Source organism: Sciurus carolinensis, unplaced genomic scaffold (assembly GCF_902686445.1).
Source record: "Sciurus carolinensis unplaced genomic scaffold, mSciCar1.2, whole genome shotgun sequence".
Classification (NCBI taxonomy): Eukaryota; Metazoa; Chordata; class Mammalia; order Rodentia; family Sciuridae; genus Sciurus; species Sciurus carolinensis.
In genome coordinates this window covers 908,957-927,953 of record NW_025920119.1, presented here as the reverse complement: position 1 = coordinate 927,953, position 18,997 = coordinate 908,957, and the positions used below count along the sequence as shown (strand labels likewise).

The following is an 18,997-nucleotide window of genomic DNA, read 5'->3' as shown; positions in this document are numbered from 1 at the left end:
CATGCTAACAAGGGCCTGCAGATGGAGTAACCTGACCTGTGTCACCTCTAGCAAGTCACTTACCCTCTCGGAATCCAACATCCTTGGGAGGCCAAAACAAGGTTCTTTTCAGCTGTGAAATTCTGTTGGTTTGGGGGTTGCATGAGTTTTCAAGGAACTGGAAACTGTTACACTGTAATGTCACACAAACAAATGAAGAAACATTCTGCATGATCCTTATATTGATGGTGTCCAATAGTACTTTGCAAATCCAGATTTCAGGGGCTTTTCTGAGCATCTCAGGGCAGCGTTTTCAGCATTAGTTGTGAGGGTTGTAAAGCCTGTTAGCAGGGTCTTTGAGTGCACAGTGCAGGTAAGCAGCACTTTATTGCACAGAGATAGGAGGGCAGAAATCAGCTGGACCTTCCAGGACTTCCTGTCTTCACCAGAAGACATTATAGAAGCAAGCAGAATCATCTAGCCTTCTGCTCGTGACTCCTATTGCTCCTAAAGACACCGTCTTCACAGTGTGTTAAGCAGGTGCAAACCACACTCCACGCTGAATACTGTTCATCTCTTGTTTTGCTCAAACATCCTTCCAGCAGCCCTCTGACATATATCATGATGGTCCCCATTCTATACACAGGACAGCCGAAGCTCTCACAGTGAGTGGGCAATGCAGGATCCAGCCAAGCTGGCAGTTGTGATCCTCTGCTGGCCTCCATCCAAACCCGAGTGTCCTTTCCTTTTCTAGTAAATACTATGAGAAGGAAGCTCTTCTGGTGGACTCTGTGGACGGCCCCATCCTTGCCTCCTTGCTGGGTATGTGGTCTGGTAGTCTGAGTTCCATCTGGTCCGGGGTCTCAAGTACCTCCCAAGGGCCCCCTCACCCTCCTCCATCAAAACTGTTTGCTGCTTCTTGCTCCCAGGGCCTCATTCTGGTCTCCTGCTTGCAGGACTCAGGCATCCTAGCTGGCTGGAAGGGAGGGGTAGTGAAATGAGTGGCCCAGTCTGCAGGAGTTGGGAGGGAGGGCAGTGCTCTGGGCTGCAGGTTTCCAGTGCTGTGTGCTCTGCAGTGGGACCCTGTGCCCTGGAGAACACCAAGATGAAGACTGCGGACCACTTCTGGACTGACCCCTTGGCTGATGAGCTGGCCCAGAGGCACCGCATCCACAGCTCACACCTGTGGCAGGACTCGCCCAGCAAGCGGCCAGCCCTCTGTGTGAGTGGGGTGGGCAGTGGGGCTGCAGAAGGGACTTGGGAACAGGGAACAGGGTAGAGGTCACTCCAGGGTCATCTGTTTGTCTCCCGTCACACTACCAGATCCAGAAGAGGCATTCAAGTGGAAGTATGGACGACTGGCCATCCTTCTCTGCCCATGACTACATGGATTCCCTGCACCAGAACTCCAGAGCCACCCTGCTTTATGGCAGAACAATGTTCTGGTTGAGCCAGTGAGTGTTCATCTACGCATCTTTATACCCACCCATTTCTCATCCTGAGTCCCACACGGGTGAATTAGGGGACAGAATTATGATTTGAATTCAGGCAAACTGGGGCCATTCATCAGTCACCTTCTGTGACCCAGAGGCTGGCCAGGATCCAGGTATGTGGGGAGAGTGGGGCACATGCAGCTCCTGCCCTTGAGCAGTGTCTCCATTGGCTGTCCCCTCTCTCCAGGGTCATTGAGTCACAGGGTCAGTATGGTGTCTGGGCTCTCCTGGGAGGAAGCTCTGTGAACTGTCAGCCACCCCAGCTGTGTAGGCACAGTTTCAATCATGGGGTGACCCTGGGCAACTCCTCCTCCCTCTGAGCCGCAGTATCTGCCTCACCGTGGGCACAAGACCTTGTCTGCTCAAGTGCAAGAAGCCATGGCTTCAAGATGTGCCTTCTTCTCTAAAATGCTATTCGGATTATGCTCAGAACTTTTTCACTGCACAATTTCCCCTTATCCGGGGAATCAAGTCTTCAAGACCTAATCAAACATAGGTTTTTTATTTGTCTTGCAATCATACATTACCTTCCCAAGTACACACCAGAGAAAGTGTAATTGGTACATTATTTAAGATATTCCTAAAGTCTTCACAGTCCAGAGTTTAATCTCCTGTAGCACTTTTGACTAAGAGTCATTGATGCCCTAAGTTTTCCACATGCTGCTCTCTGTTCCATCAGGAGAAGGGATCAACACACTATAACCCGCGAGCCAAATGTGGCCCTCCACCTGTTTTTATAAATAAAGTTTTGTTGAAACACAGTCATGATCCCTAGTTTACGTGTTATCTAGTACAGCTTTCAGGCTATGGTGGCAGAGTTAGGTTGCAGCCAAGCCTATATGGCTTACAAAGTCAAAACTATTCTGTTTCTTTACACAAAAATGTTGGTGCCCCCTGACCCATGAGCCCAGAAAGTGCAGCAGTTCTTCAAGAACATGCATTCTCATCTCTGTGATGGGTCAGATGTCCCTTCAAGCACTCACTTGCTATTTTTCAAGGAAATTTGGACTTGCAGGCATCCCTGCCGGGGTGAATAATGTGCCTGCTTTGCCAATATCATATTAGTACTCTGCCACTCTTTTCCCAGCCTCTCGATGTCACCGTAACTTTTTTCAATTCAAAGCTGAATCACAGACTAATCTCTCTGAAGGCATTTAAAATAGAAGCTATCCTGCTCGTGCACAATAACCGTGCACAAAACTCAGCTGAAGTGAGAACAGATACGCCTGAGTCTGAGTTCAGGCAGTCACCTCTGTGTCACGGTGGTGAGCTCTCATGAAGGATAATCATGTCCCCATTTTAGGAAGGTTAAAATATGAAAGGAACAGAATGTGCATCTTAGGATTGATGGAATACTGCTCCTCCATGGGGTGCTTGGCTCAGCTGAGGCTGTGTGAGGACTGAGCTGAGCTCCCTATGTATCTGGTGTTCAGTAAACAGTTATGGGTCTTTGCCTGTCATTGAGGTAGATTTGGTGCAGGGGCTGCCTCCTTCATATTTGAGGGATGTTGCTGTATCCCTCCTACTTGGATAAAATAAAGCAGGCAAGAAGTCCTTTGGGCAAGTCTGGGGAGGTGGAGGACTGACTGCTGGACTGGAGTGTGCTGGGGATACTTGGGGAGCAGGTTTCTGGGGAATGGGCCACAAAGCTCAACTGCCATCTGTTTCTCCCTTAAGATTGGCCCAGATAAATGCCTGATTTGAAAAGGGTGATGTTAAGAGTCCCCTTCCTGGTTCTAAAGACCCCTAGGCCTCTGGAGGGAAAATGTGATGGTGTCAGGGGTGGGAAGCTTTCAAGCTGCACTTGGTGGAACGCTCCGATCCACAAGGTTGGCTGCAGATGGCTTTGCTGAGCATGACCACCCAAGGAGGCTTTGGAAGGTTTCAGCTTCTCAGATAACTCGGCTCTGCATCCTAGAGTCAAATGGTCAGGACCTTTGTCCATATGTCCTCCACCACCATGGCCAGGCCTGCTCTCTTCTCTCTGCAGAGGGATGACATGGAGGCTGTACCTGGGTACCTGTCCCTACACCAGACAGTTGACATCATGACCTTGAAGTGGACGCCCAACAAGCTGATGAATGGGTCCATGGGGGACCTGGACTATGAAAAGAGGTAGGATATTGGGTCCACAGTGCGTCCCCTGAGTCCATCTACTCTCCTGGGCATAGGGAGATTCCCCTCCTGGGGAGCAGAGGTGTGAACCCTGCCCTGTCTGCCACTCAACCTGGTTGTTTTGGTGACCTAGGCAACCTCCCTGCAGCTGTGGCCTGAAGGGTAGCTCAGAGACTCAGGAGGATGAAGAAACCAGGAGAAGAGGGTTAGAGCTGGGGGTTAGCCAGTGTCCCTGACCACCACCCAGAGAGGGACAGCTTTACAAAGACCCACTAATGCAAGGTAATCCCTGGTCACTGCCGACCCTTTCTCATCACTCCATGAAAGGGGATGGGAGTGGCTGCAGGGTTTCTGGTCCCCGGAGCTGTCTCTTCTTTTGTACCCACAATACATACAACCATACAGCCCTGCAGTAGCTTTGGAGTCACACTGAAAAGAGCCACCCGACTGGCTCCCTCCTGCAAAGAAGAGCAAAGGGCAGTCATGGGCCTGAGGCAGCCAGCCCGTTAATCTAGCCTCAGGTGTCGCAGCCGCTGGTGGGGAGAAGCAGTGATTTGGGCTGTTCTGAATCTACATAAGATTTTTTTTTTACTTAATATTTATTTTTTTAACTTTTTTTAATGCAGTTCTGAGGATCAAATCCAGTGCCTTGCCTGTGCCAGGCAAACCCACTAAGCCACAACCCCAGCCCTCGGATTCTAGTTTTTCTTTTTCATTTTCTTTAAAAATATCTTTATGGTGAAGAACTTGTAACATAAAAATAGTCATGACACAAGTTCCTGTGCCCCAGCCCTCCTGGCGGTCAATCATCCCCTACCCTGACGTGTTATTCTGAAGAAGCTTGCAGACCACCTGGATTTCATATGCATTTTTAAATGTAGGTTTTAAAAAAAAAAGGACTCATTTCAGGAAACATGACCAAAACTGCACTGGGTAGATCTCCCCACTCCCAAGGTTGGCTGCAGGTGGTTTTGCTGAGCATGGCCACCAAGGAGGCTCAGGAAGGCTTTAGCATCTCAGATGCTGTTGTGTTCTACTTGCTATCGAGTTCACTGTGGTCCGTGTTAGGTCTTGGGGTGATTCATAACATTTTCTCAGCTGGTCATTTCCTGTTCAGAGGTTACCACCTGTTCTCAGAGGTGGTCAGCCAGACATCACAGGCTGGGCTGGGTAAATCTGTCCCTGACAGACTCTGGAGTTTCTAAAGAAAAACAGTGTGGGGGCTGAGGAGAGGCTCTCGGCCTGGAACTCAACTCTCCATCTTGAACCTTGGAATCAGGCTTTCCCTGAACTCCCAGTTGAGTGTGGCTCACTCGAATGTCCTAGTGTTTGTCAAACCGTAGTCACATGACCAACCTGTGCACCCTCCTCTATCTACCACCTCACCCTCCAACTTTAGATCCTTGAAGACAGGGCCCCAGCCTTGCTCACAACTGATTCCTGACACCAGCCACAGATCGTAGCACACAGTAGGTGCTGGGACAATCTACTCATTAAATATTTACTGAGCCCCACTGTTAGGCACTGTACTAGACACAGGGAACTAGCTATTCATTCAAAGGAGAGCAATACCTTTACCGTCTCAGAGCTCACATTATCCTGGGGAAGAAAATGAATAACCAAGTAGACATAAATATAGGTCCTCACTCAACCATCCCTTGCTGATTGACCCAGAGTATTCCACTCCACCTCTCTGAGCCTCCGTTTCTGCCTTCTCTCCAGGGAGGGAGTTGGACAAGATGGTCTCCCTAGATTCAAGGGATTCCCTGAAGGTTTAATAAGTGCTTCTCAAATCCCAAAGCATGTCCTTCCTAACAGCAAAGCTCTAAACAACCCCAGGACCTTGCTAATTCCTTGGACTGAAGGCCAGGAATGTGGGGGCAGGAAACCCATGACGCCAGTGTTTGGAGAAAGGCACTGACCAGATCCTCACCCGCCTGCTGCTGCCCCCACCCTCAGGCTCCACATTTCCACGTCATCTTTTCCTCTGTAAACAGGCACCACCAGGTGCTGACACACTTGAGTTCCCACTGAATCTGGACCTTCAATGTCACCATGCTGGCCTTGGGGGCTTCCACCTTCCTGAGCTCTGAACCCCAGCTACCCTTGTTACCCTCACCCAGAGCCTGGGCCTCAGTGGAAGAGAGAAATAGGCAGGAATCGGAAACATGATGTTGGAGTGTGGGGAAGGGAGATGACCAGGGGCTTCAGATGACCAGGGTCCCTCTTTGGAACCAAAGGCAATGATGATAAAGGGGATGGTCCTTGTCTGGAAAGCACAGGAGCACTTCTCTTTCCAGCCATTGCCTCCTCTTGCACAGCCATGGTCAAAACTCTCCAGCTGGGTTTCTTAGTGTTAGAGAAGAAACATCAGGCTCTGGAGTCAGGCTGGACTTGGCTCAGGTCTCTGCCCTGCTGTGTGGCTCATTTAAGTGTGAGAATCACTTTACCATTTGGCAGATTCATCTGCGACACCCTTACCCAAAGCCCCAGAAACTCCATGCCCAGGGATCTAACCAGGCAGTGATAACTTTTATCTACACAAAACCTCATAAGTAAATGTCCATTGCAGCATTATTCCTAACAGCTCAGCTAGAGGCAGCAATTCTGGTGTAACTCTGATCCTTGGGTCTCACTAGTTCTTCTTGGGTCATGGGGACATCCTGTACCATCCTGGGACAGTGGATCATGCTAATTGGCCAGGTCTGGGTCTGGTGATCATTGCTGGAGCCATGGGGTAGAGAGTTGGTGGGTTCCACCCCGCCTGGGCCACATGGGCTGGGGGAGGGTGCTTCCCTCCATAATTGAGGTGCTGGAACCAAAAGAGAAGGAGAAAGTCTGGGGAGGCTGGAACACAGGTTGGGGATGAGTAGGTCCTGGTGAGAAGGGAGGACATCAGGAGTGGTCCTCTGGCTTCCAGAGCCCTCCCCACTGTGAGGTATGTGGGCTTCCTGCAAGCCTGGCCCTTTATCCTTTCCATGATCTACTGGGATTTTGCCATGACCATCTGCTTGGAGGAGATCGTCTACCTGCACTGTCACCAACAAGGTAGGGACCACAGGAGAGCAGGGGCCTGGCTGGTGTTCCTCTTGGATCCCCTGCATGCCTCTAGCTCTGATTGTTCATTTGCATCAGGAGACAAGGTGGTGGGACAACCTCTTACCTTTGCAACCTCAAGCAAGTGACTGGGTTTCCCCCTCTGTAAAATGACAAGGCCTGTCATTTAATTGTACGACAACCTAGTGATAGGCGTGTTCCCATTTTAGAAGTGAAGAAGCCACTTGACATAAAGCCACATAGCCTGTAAGCTCCAGAGCCTGAACTCAAACCAGGTCTTTGTAGTGGTTGTTTAAAGTTAGAAGAAGCTACAGAGGGAGCAGATGGTCCTCCTGCTTTAGAAAGCAAGTGGTCCATGTCCTACCGAGGTGTGAAGCACTGCTGCTCAAGTCTTGAACAAGAGAGACCTGGGTTCAGATCTGTGTGACCTTGAGGAAGTTACTCACCCTCTTTGAGCCTGGGGTTCATTTGTAAAATAGGTCCTAGTGGATCAGCCTCACGGGGATGCTTTGTCAGACAAGATGGGGATACTTGTGCTGTGCTGCCACACAGTGAATGTTTACCATACTAGCCAGAGTCAGCCAGGGGCCTGAGGAGGGGTGAAATTGTACACCCCAAACTCTAGTAAATCAGATTTGCCCCAGATTCTTGAGGAGTGTGGGTGTTTCAGGGAGTCGTCTCCTTTGATGGGTAGCTCTAGGGAGGTCCAGCCACACTGTCCCTGACCTTGTCCTGTAGTTCTACAGCCAGGTGGATTGTGGGTAGGAGAAGTGGGATGCAGGAGGGGTAAAATCCACCCTGATCTTTTGCCCAGGCCTGGCCCAGAGCCTCAGGGCCTGGAGTCTGGCTTGGCACCTCTGGGGACCTGTGTTTGTAGAGTCGGGGAGCCCATCACCATGCCTCATAGTGACTTCCCACTGTGTCTTTTCTGCCAGTCACAGTGGCAGTGGACAGTGGTGGGACAGTGGTGTTGGTCAGCCAGGATAGAATCCAGAGACCACCCTTCCACTTCCCCAAGGGCGGGCACCTCCTGCAGTTCCTCTCCTGCCTGGAAGTGGGCTACTCCCCCACAGGCAGCTGGACCCGCCTCTCTGATTCCAATGGGGAAAGGTGAGTGGCCATGGGGCTTTGGGGAGGCTGGGGAGGTCTTTGCTGCCTGTGAGCCCTCATGTGACTTCACAGACTCATACATGCCCTGCCAAGACCCCTCAGGCTGTGCAGGTTTGGGGACAGGGGCGTCCTTGCATTACGACATATCCTTTCAGGGCAAAGTGTTTCCCAAGCTGCACAAGTGGAGCCCCCAGGGTTCCTCCGAGTCCATGTCTTCAGACAAGGAAGATGAGGAGGCCACAGATTACATGTTCTGGATCATCTACCCTGGCACACAGTCTGAATTCAGTAAGCTGCCCTGTCCCTGGGCCCCAGGGATCCACCAGCCAACTGAGCCTGAAAATGACCCCAGGTGCTTGGAACGAGAAGATAGGTGGTCTGGCAGGGAGACCTGGGATCTTGGCAGCCTCAGCTCTCCCCAAATATGGGAACCAATAACCACTCTCCACCTGGCTCATAAAAATGTCACCAGACAGGAAGCGACACGGGGTAGTGACAGTGGTGTGGGCTTTGGGATCCCAGCTGAACCTGGACAAGTCACTCCACCCATGTGCCTCGGTTTCCTCATCTGTGAAACAGTGATGTGTGCAGCACCCGTTTCACAGGGTTGCTAAGAGGGTTAATCAAGATCGCGCATTTGCCACCTAAAATTCTCAAATGTTAGCTGCCGTTACACGCGTCTTGTTAATGGTTTACTTCAGACTAAAGCTTCCATGAGGTGAGGGGGTGGTCAGAGGCAGCACATGGGGTGGGTCTTGCACATGGGAGCCCTCAGTGAATGGCAGTAAGAACAGCCCCAGGAGGCTCCCCAGGGGCACAGTCCCCCACGTGACAGCTGATGTCATGCTGTCTGTGTGCTGACTGCTATAAAGAGATGCCATATCAGCATCAGCTCCCCATGATCATGGGCTGCTGTGCGAACACCATGAATGAATCTTTGAATGGCACTCACTCAGATGGGGCCTGGCTCTCAGTGGGCCTCTCTGGCTGGCTCTTAAACCACTATTGAATCACAGCTTTTCCGTTAAGCTCATTTGTTTAACCCTCTGCAGCCACATTGGTTCCATTTAATGGACAGTGGCCCTGAGCCTCACTTTGCATAAGTGACCATGTGCTGAGCAGTGAGAGGCTCTTTGGAAAGTGGACAGATGTTCTCCCTGGCAGGGTGGGCTTGTGGAGCCAGGCCCCCACTGCCCTGGCTCTGGTCCAAAGCCAAGCACCTCCTGGGGCCTGGGGCAGGCTTGGCAGTCAGGCATTGTGTCTGTTGGGGTAGCTTGTGTTTTCACCCATGATGTTCTTTCATGGCCAATTAGGAGAAAAGCCCTGTGTTCTCAGCTCACCCAGGCATTACAGAGCCACTACCACGGCCATGGCTGCCCAGCCATCAGGCTGCGGACTCCTCCAAGCTCCCCGTGGTAGTGAGTCTCTCATGTAGCCCTGGCCCTGCACCAAGGCTGTTCTGGCCCAGTGCTGAAAAGGCTGTCTGTGCAAGTGAGAATCCCCTGGATACCGAGCTGGTTCAGTTCCCTTTCTGAGAACCAGGGCTCCCACCCCTGGAGACTGACAAGGCCTCGCAGCACCTCACTGATGAGACTGCGATTGGGAAAGGCCAGATCCCATGGAGCTCTTCCCAGGAAATGCTTCCTGCAGATTCTCACCCAGCAAATAATTTGCACGCTCCTGCTGGGAGCCAGGATGGCTGCTGTATGTTAATTTTGGGGAGATGCCTGTTATACTGTTGGGGGTCAGTGGGGCAGAGGAACAGAGGCCAGCAGTGCCCACCCTCAGTCCTCGGCTCTTCCTGTGCTGGGCATGTTGTTTAATCACCAGCTCCCCTTCTCAGTGTCTCTTTGCCTGAAAGGTTCCTCTGGCCACCAAGGTCCCTTCTCCCATGTGTGAGGCATGTTGGAAGTGTCAGGGAATCAGTCTCCCTGGAGCATCCCCCAGCCCCTGGCTGACAGGGTTTGTGCATAGATACCCCAGCCCTTCATCCTCAGGTGAGCAAGCTCTGAAGCCTCTGTGCTTTGCAGAGCCCCTCAGGGTTCCCCAGGGAGTTTAGGTAGAGTTGCCTCTCATGGAAACCTGCTTATTCTTGGTCTTTCTTACCCCATCTCACTTCACCTCCCCACTGTCCATGCTTCTTAGTAGCACCTCCCAAATAATCGGCACTGGGGTCCTTCTCTGCCTTTGAGGAAACCCTGATGAAGCAGTGTATTTAGGAGGGCTCCTCCACCTTAGCATCACTGATGTGATGGTTGGAAGCGTCCTTCATAGGATGGGGTGTCCTGAGCTCAGGAGGGTGCAGAGCAGCATCCCTAGGCTCCACCCTGGATGCCAAGTAGCAGACCTTTCGTGTTCCTCCAACTTGTCACAACAAGAAATGTCTCCAGACATTGCCATGTTGCCTTTAGGTGGGCAGGGGTGCAAAATTGCCCCTGCTTGAGAACCACTGATTTCGAGAAAAGAACCACCGCTGAGTTTGCTCTGCCACTGCAGGACACCCCATGATCCTTCCTGTTCAGGTCTCCTTTCCTTGTCTGGGGAACAGGGTGACAGCACTCCCCACCAGGGTCATAGTCTGAGGACTCAGAGTGATGACTTGGGAAATGCCTGGTTGCCAGGTGCAGGCCCAATCCTTGGTGGATGCTCAGGTCGCAGTCCAGTGTCCTTACTGAGTGCCACATGTGCCAGGTCCACTTCTGTGCTCTATTTTCATTCATTTCGTCCCCAACTCAGCCCTCCCAGGCAGGATGTCATCACTGTTCCTCTGTTGCACAGAGGAGAAAACAGGCACAGAAAGGTAAAGCAGTGGATCCAAGGTCACACAGCTGGTTTGGGGCATGGCTGGGCTCTGGACACAGGTGGTCTGACTCCAGAGCCTGTGCCTCTAAGCGCCACTCCATGCATATTGTTTTCATGGTGGGAAGAGGCCAAGTGGTTTCACCCTCTTCATCCTCAAGGTCAGAGGCAGCCCTGGTAATGGGGACCCCATCCTTGGTTGAAATTCTCAGGGGCCTGAGCCACATGGGGTTTACCAATTAAAAAAAAATCAGAAGGAAATACACCCTTTCCCGTGGGCCACATTTTACAAATAAAGTGTTATAGGAACATGGCCACTTCCATTCATTTACATATTGTCTGTGACTACAGTCAGGCCACCACAGCAGAGGTCAGTGATTGTGACAGAGCTCAGGTGGTCCACAGAGCCAAAAATATGTATCATTGGACCCTTTGTGGAGAAACCGTGCAGATGCTTGGCTTCAACAGGAGGACAGTTATTTCACCCTGTGGGGAGAGGCTGTGGCTGCAGCTGCTTCCGACCTCCCTCCCACTGTTGTATACCCTGGACTACATCTCTTGGCTTCTGACTGGTCTTTATGCAGGAGGCAAAGACAAGCTCCAGAGCATGTGGACAGGGCCACCATCAGAGACTGGCATTTCAGACTCCTCTGTTGCTGAGGTTGTTTCTGTGCTGTGGTGGCCACAAGGCCCATGTGCCAACCAAGCACTCGAGAAGAGTGTGGGCTAGTGCAATCAAGATGTTCTGTGTGTGTAAAACACAACCCAGATTTTCAAGTCTTTATATAAAAAAAAAGAATGTGAATTATGGTATGAATAATTTTATATTGATTATATGTTGAAATGAGAACATTTTGGGAATGTTGGGTTGAACAAAATACATTGTTGCAGCTGTCTTCACCTTTTAATGTTGCTCCTGGGCAGTTTTGGATTCTGCGCATGGCTGCTTCACATTCCCGTTGGGCAGTGCTGGTCTGGAGCAGGATTTCCCACCGTCAGCTCTGTGGGCCTGGTGGGCTGAATGATTCTTTGGATGCAAGGTTGTCTTGTGCTTTGTGGGGTGCTGGGTAGCATCCCCAGCCTCCAGTCACCCGATGCCTGTACCATTGAGTTTACCTGCAAGTTGTGACAACTGAAGTCTCAAGACATCTCCAGATCTGCCCCAGTTGAGAGCCCATGGGAGGAGAGACAGGAACCAGTGGGAAACAGCATCAGGGATCTGATTGGAGCTCAGAGTTGGGCCTCCTAGTTTGGAATTTCACTTATTAGCTGGATGGTCCTGGGCATGTTGCTCTGTGTGCCTCAGTCTCCTCATCTGTAAAACGGGATAATGATTGTACCTGCACTCAGTGAGAGACCACTGTCGTTAAAGAGAAGGGAGACTTCTGTTAAAATGTCCAGCCTTGCCAGTTACTCCCTGGTTGGTCTTAGGGTAACAAAATTAGATCATTTGGAGGCTCAGTTACTTCTGCAAGATGAGAAAACAGATGCCCCCCTGACAGGGTCACTGTGGACAGTAAGGCAGAGCACTGCCCAGCCCAGCACCCATGGAACTAGTCACTTGATAACCATGAGCATTCTCTTTTCCTCTAATCAAACACAGTATGAGTGGGGGTGGGGGGCTGTGGAGAGCAGGGCAGGGGGACAGTTCAAGCCCCAAGGAATTGGTTCTTGTGCCTGTCTCCCTGTCCTGCCCACCCCAGACCTCCCCTTCACCAGGGCTTTTTTGTTTTGTGTCTCAAGTTGCCCCCAACATCTTGGACAGCACTTGCCCCATCTCTGTGGGACCCACCTGGATGATGATTCCTGGTGGTCAGTCATGCTGGTAGTGGCCAGGGGGAGTCAGTGGGCATGAGCCAGATGGAATACCACCCTCCCTACACCAGGCCTGAAGGAGCAGCCTCTCTGTAATGTCTGGGCTCCCCACTTCCCCAGGGGCTGGGTCCTAGCCATCTCTGCCATGTTGTCATTTGAGTCTTGGTTCCAGGGGAGATGGACAGAAGGGACCAATCAAGGTCCTCAGCTGTCCACCCTGCAGCAGGCAGCTGGCAGCATGGTGGGTCCAGTAGTGGAGGGACCAGTTGATGAGGCCTGCTGGGGGGAGGGGCTGGGATGAAGTCATGATTTTCCCTACTTGGGCTAACCAATAAGCACTTGCCTGAGACTGGCACGGAACTGGGGATGTCTTTCTAGAACAGACTAGGGGGGTCACTGTCCTTTCTGGGACATCTCCTGGGTGAGTCTGTATGGGGAGGATGAGTGTGGCCTCAAGAACCACATTCTGTGGGCAGGACAGACCCTGGTGGGCTGAGCTCTGATGGTCAGTGGGTCAGGTCCACAGCTCCCTCTCGCCATAGAGCTGAAGGGGAGCTGAGATAGGACGAGTTTGTCCAAGAGCCGTGGCATATGGGGAACGGGCACCTCTCTGAGTTCCTGGAACGAGAATAAGAAAACCATGACCCATGTGCCAAATCTGGCCTCATTCTGTACAGCTATGAGCTGAGGGTGGATTTTATTTCAGTGAGTGAAAAAATCAAAAGAATATTTCATGACATGTGAGAATGCAGAGTTCACATTTCAGTGTCCATCAACACAGTGGCCTTGGAACACACCCAGCCTCCTCTATTTACATTTTGTGTTTGGGGACTTCTGCACTGTGATAGCAGAGTTGAATGTTTACAACACAGACCAGATGGCTCACAAGTCTAAAGTACTCAACCACCCAGCAGATTTATAGATGCCGTGGCTCTCATGAAGCTGGGAAAGAAGGAAATCAGGGGAACTGAGTGTTGTGTCCTGGGAGCAACTGGTCAGGAATCACCAGTGTCCAGGAGTGAGACATCAGGATCTCTGCAATGTGACTGCTGTGTCAAAACTGTTTGAAAAATACAGATTTGAGCCAGACGTGGTACTGCACACCTATAATCTCAGCAGCTCCGGAGTCTGAGGCAAGAGGATGGCAAGTTCAAGACCAACCTCAGCAACTTAGCAAGGCCGTAAGTAACTTAGCAAGATCTTGTTTCAAAATAAAAAAAAAATAAAATAAAAGGGGCTGGGAATGTGACTCAGTGGCTAAGCACCCCTGGGTTCCATCCCTCGTACCAAAAGGACTTTGTCTCCAGGAGGTGAATTCAGTAGGTCACAGGTACAGAATGGGCTTGTAACTTTCTGATTTTGTGGGCTGCCAGTCTGCTGGCACCCACCTAGTGGAGCAGCTTTGTGGCCCAGGACCATGGACAGCACCAGCACGTTTCTCCCTCACCCACTGGTCTCTTGCCCTGAGGTGCTCTGCCTCCTCCCTGGATTCAGGCTCCTTTCTCTTGGACCACCTTGTACTCCCCTGGGAGGCCCATCTCTGGTGACTTGTTCCCTCAGCCTTCCCAGAAGCATCCAGCAGGCTCCCTTCCTTTCCCTCAGCATCCTGTGAGCACAGCTAGATGACAACATGTTGAGCATGGCTGCCTGTTTTCTTGGCTCTGGTTTCCTGGTTCTTTTCCTCTCTCTAGCCATCATCAGCTCTGCCCATCTTTTGGGGCCTCCAGATTTTGGTGGTGGCTTTCATTGGATCAGTTGGACTCTGATCTAAATGCTCTTTCCTACTTTGTCTTTCAGGGTCTTTTCCTTTCCCTGTGCCAGCCTGGAGGATGGGGGGAACTGCTTGCTTTGGGGATGAGGTTTTTATGACCTACACAGATTTAACCAAGGCTCTTTTGCCCCTTCTGTTTACCACAGTCCCCTAAGATCTGATGTATGTCTCCATGAACAACCTCCATCTCTATGGCAACCCAGCCCCTGGAAATCCTCCTGCTTGTCCTGTTCACAGAGTGGTTTGACTGGTGGCAGCTCAACCAATGGCTGCAACCATGAGAGGTAGGAGGGGCTTGTGCTGTTCATGGAAGAGGCTGAAGGATTACCTAGAGCTTTGTGGATGCCCACTTCTTGCCCTGCACCAAATTTGGAGGAGTGAACACAGCTATGGAATCAACCAGAGCTAGAGTAAAACCTGGCCTTGTGCAGTTGTAACTGTTGGAACTTACTCACTGTATCAATCAGGATAAACAAGACTGTGCTGCAGTAACAAATAGACCTGAGATCTTAGTATAACTTTATACAGCAACTGCTTTATCACACATGCTGTGTGTCTATCATGGGTCAGCCGGGAGCTCTGCTTTCTTCACACTAAAGGGCAGCCACTGTGAATGTTGCTCATCTCACAGTCTGGAGGGACATGAATCAACAACAAATGTTCCACCAAAAAATGTTACTTATAATCTCCTCTTCCAATCCATTGACACCACCCACAGGAAACCAGGAATTGCAGCCCTACCATGTGCTTGGAAGGAAGAAACAAAAAATAATACTTAGACAAATACCTACAAAATGCTTCCTTTATGTCATTATGAGGAGCAAATCAAATAATGGTTTAAAGTGGCCAGCACATGGTACTTGGCACGTGGCAATGTTCAGTAAATGACACTCAATGTTGTCTTGCACTAAGTTAAATCTCAAGTTCATCTCTGTCCATATCCACAGAACTTTTGCCTCTTGGGAACTACTCAGCCCATTCATGAGACTGGTGTAGTTTCCCACTGGCCCAGCTTGGCCTGGCCTTGGAGAATCCCTTCCTTCTGGCCTTGCTGGCCTTCTTCCTAGCATGGGACTGTGAGGGGTTGGGACCAGCATTGGGTCTTCAAAGCTTCCTTACCCCTGGCTTTTCAGTAAGTGGTCCCACAACATCACCTGGGCAGATTCTCAGCTTATTACCTATTAAATGAGAAGCTGTATTTAACACCCTCACACACGTGTCAACGTTTTAAGTGTGAGAAGCGCTGATGCAGCTGGAGACTCTCAAATTTTATTGTGCATCAATCACCTGAGGAAGTGCAAAATGCACAGGTTCTAGGACTTCTTCCTAGAGATCCTGATTGAAGTCTCTTGAGAGACCAGGGATTCACATGTTAGAGAAACCCCAAGTGTCTCAGGCTGCACCTGTTATCTCTGTGGGCCATTGAGAAATGCTGCTTTCCCTAATACCCACTCTGATAGTATTTGCTTATGTATCTACCATGGTGGAGAGCTCACCACCTTGCTGAGAACCAAGCCTGCTAGGGAACAGTGGTGGGTGTGATGCTGTGCTTCTGTAAACTGTCCAAGTCAACCTCACCACCCTGAGGCACAGAGTGAATATTTTCCCATGTGCATAACTGGAGATTGAGGTGTGTTTGCTCTCCAACTTCCCTGGGCTTTCCTGGGCATACCCTGGGATGTCCTGAGAATAAATACATGGCTATTCTTCCATTCTGTGCTCTGCAAGAGCATACAGCACTCCTTTGGCAATTCTTATAATTTTCAGCAATTCTAGGGCCTTACTCTTCCCTTAGCCAAAATGGCACTCAGAAATGGCCATGCAAGGGGGAGTTTAGAGATGTCACCCATTTTGCGGTCATCCCAACTGAATCCCAGCATGGATTTGTTTGGTTCTACTGGGCCACTTGGAGAAAGTCACAGAAACCCACTTCAAGCTGATTCAAGGAGAAAATAAAACATGTTGGCATAACTGAGAAGTTCATATGCAAATAGCATCTGGATGGATGATGCTCAAAATAGGAAGCCCTGTCTGTGTCTTCAGATGTTGGCTTCACTTGCCTGTTTGCTAGTTCCACTCTCTGCTCTCAGGCAGGCCCTCCCTGTATAATGGCAAAGATGACTCCCAGCAGCCATGAATGTATATCTCCCTGGCTTAGAAACTCAGACAGGAGATTAAAAAAAAAAAAAAAAGTGCCCGTTTCTTGGTAGTTCCAACAAAAGTCCCAAGGGCTGATTCTCATTGTCCCAGGTTGGGTCACATGACCATCTCTGAGCCAATCACCATGATTTCAAACTGGGTCCTGCACTAGGTAGAGTTATTTGTCCCATCCAGACCACAGGGACAGAGGATTATGGGAGAGGTGATACCTCAAAGGAAAACTGGGGTTCTGATAAGAAGGGGCAATGTGGCTGTATGGAAATCACGGTAACCCACCCTACGGTCCCCTCAGAGAATGGCTGTGATCCTCTTCAGAAAACCTGGGTTATGTGTGGCTCTTGTAAAGCATCTTCCTTTCTCCACCTGCAGGGCTCCTCTGAAGCTGCTCTGTGACAATATGAGCCTTTTACGGATGTGCATGTAGGTCTCCATTGCTGGCGTGGTCTCCAAGGAGCATCTATTGAGTGTCCGCTATATGCCAGAAATATCCAGGGACAGAGCCTGGCTCTGGAGTTTGAACATCCCTACCTTCTAGATATCTGGTTTCAGACTCAGTTTGCTCTTCAACAGATTGTGGATAATTTTATCTCTGGGTTCTAAGAGGGCAGTGAACACTGGGGCCTCTGGGAAAGGAGGCTTGGTTTGGTCACTACTGCATCCTGAGGATTTGTTTTCAGGATGGAATGAGAAGAGAGTGTAAAGTCTTTAGCACCTAGTATTGCATGTCGTAGGTGCTCAGTACACATAAGTTCCATTTCTCAGGCAGAAGAGAAAGGTGACCTGGTCCCATCCTCAAAACTTAAAGATTAAAATAATAACATAGATATTTTGGTTCCCATTAGTCAGACAAGGAACACAGGGGTAAAGTGATTTGCCCGTGTTCACACAGCTAACAAGATTTAAAGACCTAGGACTTGAATCCTGGTATGCTTGACTCCAAAGGCTTTTTTTTTTCTCTCTACAGTCTTGTTTCTCAGCACATTTTATTTCCCAAGCCTCACAACCTGAATGGGGAAGATAAAGCATGCATTTTTAGGGATTCTAGAAAAGTTCTAATACACCCTGCATGGGCCTGCACGTTTAAGTTTGAAAACAGTTTCCTTGTCAACTAGTTTGGGAAATATTGAGGTTTTCTGTATTCTTCAGGACTTCTCAGAACCCTTTCTATGCTAATATACCCATCCCACTCATGAAATTGAGGGCATGGGCAAGTAAGAGGAGCATTCCCTCAAATGTATTTGGCCACAGAAACCTGGATGGGCCTGCATGGACCCATCATCTTCAAGTGCCCAGAGAGACAGGGAGTGTAAGCTTCCCTCAGCTGAGGTTCTTCCCTGTTCTGTGACCACCATCTCCAGTGCCTGAGGCAGAGCCTGGCATGCAGCAGGCACTGAGCAAGGGTTTATCAGACCCAAGTGCAGGATCTTTCTGGAGGAAGGACAGGGGTTGAGATGAGTCTGGAACCAGGTGATCAGATGATGACATTGTGCATCCCTGATGCTGGTTGAGAGCGCATATTCGAACCACAAGGCCTGGGGCCAAATCCCCACCCTGTACTTCCCCTAGTGATGTGACATGGGCCAATGATATAAGCAGTGCATGCCTCAGTCTCCCCATGTATAAAGTAAGGACAATGCTAATACCTGCTTCATATGGTCATGGTGAGAAATAGCTCACTTATGAAAACTCAGGGAACAGTCCTGGCTGTTAGTGCTGTGCAGCATCATGTGCACTATAAATGCTGGACATTCTGTGACAACCACCACAATCCTTGTACCTTCCTATTGTTAGTGGGGTGAATCCTCAGGCTCTAGAAGTTCCAGCATTCTCTCTGGGAATTGGAAATGAGCCAGGAGGAAGGGGTGCAGTCAGCAAATACAGGCTGGCATTTGCTGAATGCTTCTTGCTCTCCAGGCACCCTCATGGGCCCAGGGTGTAGTACATTGGCAGACATTCTTTAAGGTGACAGGTCCACCCTGGAAAGCAGACCTGGTGCCCTCGGCATCTCCAGGTCACTGACTTGCTGGGACTTCCTTTATCCAGCAGCAACTTGAGCAGGAGTCCTCACATTCCCTGTAGATTTGAGGCAGAGGCACAGTGAGCTCGAGGAGTCCCTGGTCCTCTTCCTTCCTGATCCTTTCCTGCCTGCAGCTTGTCAGTTAAATGCATTAGATTCCAACCCAGTAGGGTGGTGTCACCCTGAGTGAGGCTGAGAAAGGTGATAAAACTTCCTGAGGGTTGAGCAGTCAAGCCATCAAGTGACATCACCCCTCTGGACTTCACTTTCCTTTTCTGGGAAAAGAAGTGATGAGAATGTGTAGGGTATGGGGGTTCAATAAGCTGGGGAGAAGAATGCCACTTTGAAGACTCCATGAGCCAGAGAGGCAGATGTCAGAGCATGACATTTCCCTTCCACCACTCCCACAGGGCTTACCTACTGCAGACACCTGTCCACTGTGAGGACCCACCTGTCTGCCCTCGTCAATCACATGATCATGTCTCCAGACTTGCCCTGTGATGCTGGGCAGGGCCTGACTGCTGGGATCTTGGAGTAGTATCTTCAGGACAGCATGGTAAACCTTGGCGGGGCTTAGGCTGCCACGAAGCAGGCTGCAGGTAAGTCTGTCCTATTATCTGAGAAATAGAACCTCCTGCATGTGGGGACTAGAGTCAACCTGCCTGAGTTCTGTACATGCAT

At 50.2% G+C, this 18,997-nt stretch overlaps 2 pseudogenes; one reads left to right on the top strand and one right to left on the bottom strand.

Annotated features, from left to right (window-relative positions):
- LOC124973643 (small G protein signaling modulator 1-like) overlaps positions 1-18,897 on the top strand; it is a 44,025-nt pseudogene extending 25,128 nt beyond the window's left edge.
- LOC124973644 (polyubiquitin-C-like) overlaps positions 1-18,997 on the bottom strand; it is an 84,056-nt pseudogene that overhangs the window by 46,279 nt on the left and 18,780 nt on the right.